General features: G+C 38.9%; 1 long non-coding RNA gene across 1 annotated transcript in view; it reads left to right on the top strand.

Annotated features, from left to right (window-relative positions):
* LOC138155951 (uncharacterized) overlaps window positions 1-6,272 on the top strand; it is a 47,478-nt gene that overhangs the window by 7,146 nt on the left and 34,060 nt on the right. The window lies entirely within an intron of this gene.

The following is a 6,272-nucleotide window of genomic DNA, read 5'->3' as shown; positions in this document are numbered from 1 at the left end:
CTTTCTTTCTTTCTTTCTTTCTTTCTTTCTTTCTTTCTTTCTTTCTTTCTTCTTTTTCTTTCTTTCTTTCTTTTTTCTTTCTCTTTCTTTCTTTCTTTCTTTCTTCTTTCTTTCTTCCTTCCTCCCTCCTTTCCTTCTTCCTTCCCTCCTTCTCTTCCTCCTTTTATCCATTCCTCCCTCCCTCTCTTCCTTCCTTCCTTCCTTCCTTCCTTCCTTCCTTCCTTCCTTCCTTCCTTCCTTCCTTCTTTCCTTCCTTCCTTCCTTCTTTTCTTCCTTCCTTTCTCCTTACTCTCTCTCTTTCTAACTCTTCCTTTCTCTTCCTCCTCCTCTCCAGCATCTTATGGTAAGTACTTAATAAATAAATGTTTAACTCAATAGAACCATAACACAATGTTTCTCAAAAAGAAGTTTTGCTACTCCATCTAAGTAATTTCCCTTCAGTGGGACTCAGTTTCCCTCATTTATAAAATGAGGTCTGTAGAATAGTGATGACATGCAAGTTCTCTTCTTGTTTTCTGGCTCTCTCTCTGTTTATATGTATGTATATGTATATGTATACATACAAACAGACCACAAATGCACATGTACTAAATATGTATGTATAAATACATAAACATATACATATATTTCAAAGTTCTCATTTAGAGGTCAGCGGAAGGTTTTTGCATCCTACTCTAAGTGACTGAAGGCACTTTACTTTAGGCATCTTTAGAAGTCAATTACATACTCTATCCACTTCTCTGTTATCTCTCCATAAAGAAGACAGAAGGAACTTTCATGCTAATAACGATAAAAATAAACCCTTATGTCTCTCAGTATTCTACTGAGGAAGCATTTTGTGGAGAGTCTTGGATTAGAAATGATTGATTCAGTCTCTTGAATCTGTTTTGAAAGATAGAAATGCATGAGCGCCTAAGTACCACTCAGTCTTTGGAGGGCACCTACGCTTCCCAGGAAGGGTTGGCAGACACCCTCCTTTGTTAAGAGAAATTCTTTAGATGTCTTCCACAATCACCTACCTCTTCTCTCAGATGCTATCATCAGCTTGGGACCTTTACAATCACAGAAGCTAAATTCTATAGCCAAACCATGGAGAAGCTCCAAGGGCTTAGGGAAAAAGTTACATTGGGTTGCAAATGACCTTGTGCAGTGTGATGTAATCACTTTCCCCCTGAATCAGTAAAGCTGATGCTATTATAAACCAGTTTCAGGATTTCAGGGTACTGCTGGTGCTGCTGATTTTCTCTGAGGAATGACTGCCCCACAAATACCATATCTGTACAGAAATAGCTCAAACAAAGATCAGAACCCAAGGATCTCCTCCCTGCAATGTCTGTTATTTCCTTCAAATCTGACTTTTTGTGCAAGCATGATCATTTTCCTTTGTGTAATCAACTTAGACACTGGTTCAAGAGGGTTACGACTTGCCTTCTGTGTCCTTAGGGCCCCCAGGCAGGCTTCTGCTGGTCTGTGTTTGAGTGATATGAAGGAACTGGGGGATTGATCCTCAGAGTCTCACATTACCAGAGATATCCATTGCTGAAAAGAACTGACTTCAGAGTGGTCTGATGAGTCATAACTGAGGGCATGTTTGTGAGTCTGGCCTCATCAAGTCAGAATTAGGGATAGATAAGTCAGCTATTTGCCCAGGGCCCAAGACACAACAGTGAACTACAAATATGTGTGCCTTAAAATATGCCTTTAAAAGTGCATATATATTTCATCCCTTGCATGGCATCTGGAGGATGATTTTGCGATAAGTTGATCATTAAGTGTGTAAGTTAGGTGTTACAATGAATGAATAAATCAGTCAATCAGAACATATGTATTAAGAAAAAAGCATGGTGCTAGTCACTAAACATGTAAAGGCAAAACTGAAATAGTGTCATCTCTTGAGGCATTTAAAATCTATAAGGAGACAACTCGTATGTGTACACATATGCACAAAGGAAGTATATACAATATGCAGACGTTCATCTCCTGGCTGCAATTCCCCCCTGGACTTTCTCTACCATCTTTATCCCCTCTACCTCCCACCCCTTCAGCTTCCTTATTATGTGTTGTCTTCCCCATTAGAATGTAAGCTCCTTGAGGGCAGGAACTGTCTTTTTGCTTATATTTGTACTCCAAGTGCTTAGCACAGAGCCTGGTACACAGTAAATGTTTAGTACATGCTTATTGCCACATAAGGAGGTTTTTATTCTTTTTGTAGAAGGGAAGTGCTGCCATCAGTGAAGGAGATCAGGAAAGGTTTCATGTAGGATGTGCTAACTGATCTAAGTGTTAAATGAAACCAGGGAATTCTAAGAAGTGAGATTCTAAGAAGACAGTAACGCATATGTTGTCAAATTAAATTGGACAATAAAACAGAAGAGACTCAGGTTCCAAACCCTGCCCTGGACACCCGTTGTCTTGCTCCACTGGTTGCTAATAGTAAGGAAGCAAAGAGATAGTGGAAAGGGCACTAGGTCTGGAGTCAGAAGAGCTGGATTTACATCCGAGCTGTGACACATGTTCCCAGTTTACCTACTTGCAAGTCATTCATTTTCACCAAGACTCATGAATATCACCCGTGAAAGGAAAATTGTGATATTTGTCCTCACTCACTGGGTAATTGTGAAGAAAATAAATATCTCAGTGTTTTGGAAGTTTATTATTATAATAATATTACATATTAAATTATATAAAATATAGATTAAATTATATATTATTATAATAATCATAACGTATTATTATCATCATCATCATAGCAGGAGCAGCTAGGTGGTGCAGTGGGTAGAGTGCTAGACCTGGAGTCAGAAAGACTCATCTTTCTGAGTTCAAATCTGACCTCAAATGTTTACTGGATGTGTGAACCTGGGCAAGTCACTTAACCCTGTTTGCCTTAGTTCCTCATCTGTAAAATGAGCTGGAGAAGTAAATGGGAAACCACTCCAGTATCTTTGCCAAAAAAACACCAAAAAGTGTCACAAAGGGTCAGACATGACTGAAACAAATGAACCCCAACAATTATTATAGCAAGTGAGGGTTACTTCTCTTGAAGTAAAGAAGGAAGTTCTTTCTCAAAGGGATACAAGAGAATTTCTTTTTTTTTTTAAGCAATTGGGGTTAAGTAACTTGCTCAAGGTTACACGGCCAGTTATTTCTGGGTGTGGTGCTAAGTATCTGAGCCTGGATTGGAACCCGAGGTCATCCCGACACTGGAACTGGTGCTCTTACTTGCTGAGCCACCTGGCCACCCCGACACAAGAGAATTTCAAGAGAGAAACAAGAATTCCAGTGGAAGGCAGAGCCTTTGATTCTTAATTCATACCCAAAGGACAGATGTTCATTTCTCAACAGTCTAGGCTGACTTATGTCTCAAAAAAATGCAGTGTTGAAATCAGGTGGAAGAGAAGGTTCAGTGAATATTATTCATCACTCAGCAAAAGTTTGGTATAATGGATGTCTAACCCTGTGCTAGGCAATGAGGGACCAAAAAAAAAGGCCTTGACTGACTTCCTTGGGAGGTTAAGTTCCCTCTCTTCACAGAAGGGTAAGTGACCACTTTTTGGAAAAGTCTACACGGTAGAGTGGAAAGGTCAGGAAGACTTGCTTTGAATTCTGCCTCTGTCTCTTACTAGCTGTATGACTATGGACAAGTTATTCATTATTTCTGGGTCTCAGGTTTTTTTTTTACTTTTTTTTTTGGTAGGGCAGTCGGGGTTAAGTGACTTGCCCAAGGTCACATGGCTCGTTTTTGTGTTAAGTGTCTGAGGCCAAATTTGAACTCAGGTCCTCCTGACTCCAGGGCTGGTGCTCTATTCACTGTGCCACCAAGCTGCCCCTAGGTCTCAGTTTTTGACCTAAAAAATCAGAGTGTTGTACTACAAGGCCTGTAAACTCCCTTCCTATTCTAAATCTGAGCCAATGACCTTGTAAAATTCTAATATATGACCTACATAACTGCTGAAGTAACTGTCACCTTTAAGATTGTGTGACTTATCTTTCTCTCAGTTTCCTCATCTGCAAAAATGAAATCTAAATCAGTGATTCCTAACATTTTTGTCCATGAGAATCTTTTCCAATGTCAAAAGATTTCAAGGACCCTATCCCCTCCTCCACACCTACTATCTGGAATAATGAAACTCATTGCCTCAGTTCCTCATCTGTAAAATGAGTTGTAGAAAGGAATGGCAAACCACTGAACTATCTTTGCCAGGAAAATCCCAAATGGGGTCACAGAGAGTTGATACAAGTGAAATGACTCTACAATTACTTTTTATTTTTTTTTAAAGCAATTGAGGTTAAGTAACTTGCTCAAGGTTACACGGCCAGTTATTTCCGGGTGTGGTGCTAAGTATCAGAGCCCAGATTCAATCCTGGGTCATCCTGACTCTTGAGCCTGTGCTCTTACTCGCTGTGCTACCTGGCCGCCCCTACAATTACTTTTTAAATACCGAATCTTGTCAAATATGGGATTTAATCTGAGATTATATGAGCATAAGTATTCAAGTACTCCTCATAGTAACCTTTCAGTCTCTTCATCAGTGCGGAGGACCTGATGAGGGAGATGAAAGGTTCATTATGAAGACGCCTTTTAGTTGTCCTCGACCTGGGAAACATTGAGCTACATAATCACTAAAGTTCCCAGGAGATTTGGCTGTCTGACCCCTCTGTCTCCTTTCAGGGCTAATTCTATGATTTTGTAATCCTAATACTAGTCCTGGTCCATGGCCAGAAGGAGCATTCATTCAAGCTGGGAGTTAGAATATGTCCTATAGTTCAGGGTGAATGATACTGGAGAACGGCATTATATTTGTTGGAAGGAAGTCAGGAAGGTTACCATTTCAGTAGAAGGGGAGCATTAAGTTCCGAGTTATTACAGGTAAGAGGGGGTAGGAAAGAGGGGATTTTTGCTGTATAGTATTGTTTGAAATTTGGATTATGAAAGGAATGAGAGAAAGAACACCAGCCTGGAAGTTAGAAGGTCACCATTCCAGTTTTAGCACTAATTCTGATCTCTTAGGGAAGCTTGGATTCTCTGAGTGTCCATTTGCTTATCTATAAAATGAAGGCAGAGTACATGATCTCAAAGGTTCCTTCTAACTATAGCATTATGGGTTTCAAAGGCCCTTCCAGCTCTAATAGTCTGTGTTTTATATTGTAATAGTCTATGTCCTTAGGCCACTTCTAGTTCTGACATCCTATGTTTTATGTCCTAACATTCCATGGCCTAAGGGTCCTTTCAGCCCTAACATTCTATGTTTTATGTTCTGACGTTCTATTTCTTAAGACCTCTTCCAACTCTAACATTTTATGACATTCTTTAACATTCCATCTTCTATGAACCTTTACATCTCTAAGGTTATATGTGTTTAAATGCTCTAACATTCTATGTTCCAGCTCGACATTCTGTGTTCCAGCTCGACATTCTATATTCTCTGAAGTAGTTTGGAAACTGCCTAAAGGCAGAGAGAAAGGCCCAATTAATGTAAATGCTTTAAGGAAACTAAAGAGGAACCATCCCCTCCCCCCATGATATTATTTTTTACTGTTTTTAAATTTTGCAGAAAAATGAGAAATGTGGTTCATAATTTTTCTATATCTCTGCATGTTTAGTATTATGTGAATTCCTCCTATTGTGTATGACATGAAAGAAATAATTGGCAGAAGTGATTAATATGAAGAGAGGTTGCTAGACAAAATGGAAAGAACAATGGTTGAGCCCATACTCAGTTAATTGCTAGCTATGTGGCTTTGGGTAAGTCAGTTAACCTCTCTGAGGTTCTATTTATTTCCCTGTAAAAATGAGAATGGTCCATGGGGTCACAAAGAGCCAGACATTACTGAATGAATGAACAACAACAAACAGGAAATAATCATACGCAATTGTGCTGACATCCTCATAGGACTGAAGTCAGCAAAGTCTTTGTAGTTTTTAACAGGCTATAGAAAATTAAATCTTTGGTCATTAACATTTATAACAAAGGAGAAGGTAGCCTCCTTTCCACCAGTAATTGCATAATAATAGTAATAATAATTTATAATAGTAGCAACAACAACAATAACAATAGATAGTATTGCAAAGTGCTTAACATGTAATATCATTTGATGCATTGTTTTAAGTTACTGTAGAGCTGAAATTTGAAATGGTTGACAATGATAGGCTTTTTCAAGAGAATTCAGTCCATGGAAAGTGGAAAGCCATATAAAAGATGGAAACATAAAATAAAATTTGAAAGCTTCAATGTCAGGCTAGCCTAAGGCAGAAGTCACTCAAGTACTCACCC

The sequence above is a fragment of the Petaurus breviceps genome, unplaced genomic scaffold, assembly GCF_028583685.1.
Source record: "Petaurus breviceps papuanus isolate PSGF00001 unplaced genomic scaffold, PetGlider_PUasm1.0 98, whole genome shotgun sequence".
Classification (NCBI taxonomy): domain Eukaryota; kingdom Metazoa; phylum Chordata; class Mammalia; order Diprotodontia; family Petauridae; genus Petaurus; species Petaurus breviceps.
The sequence above is the reverse complement of the archived record's forward strand: the minus strand, read 5'-3'. Positions and strand labels throughout refer to the sequence as shown.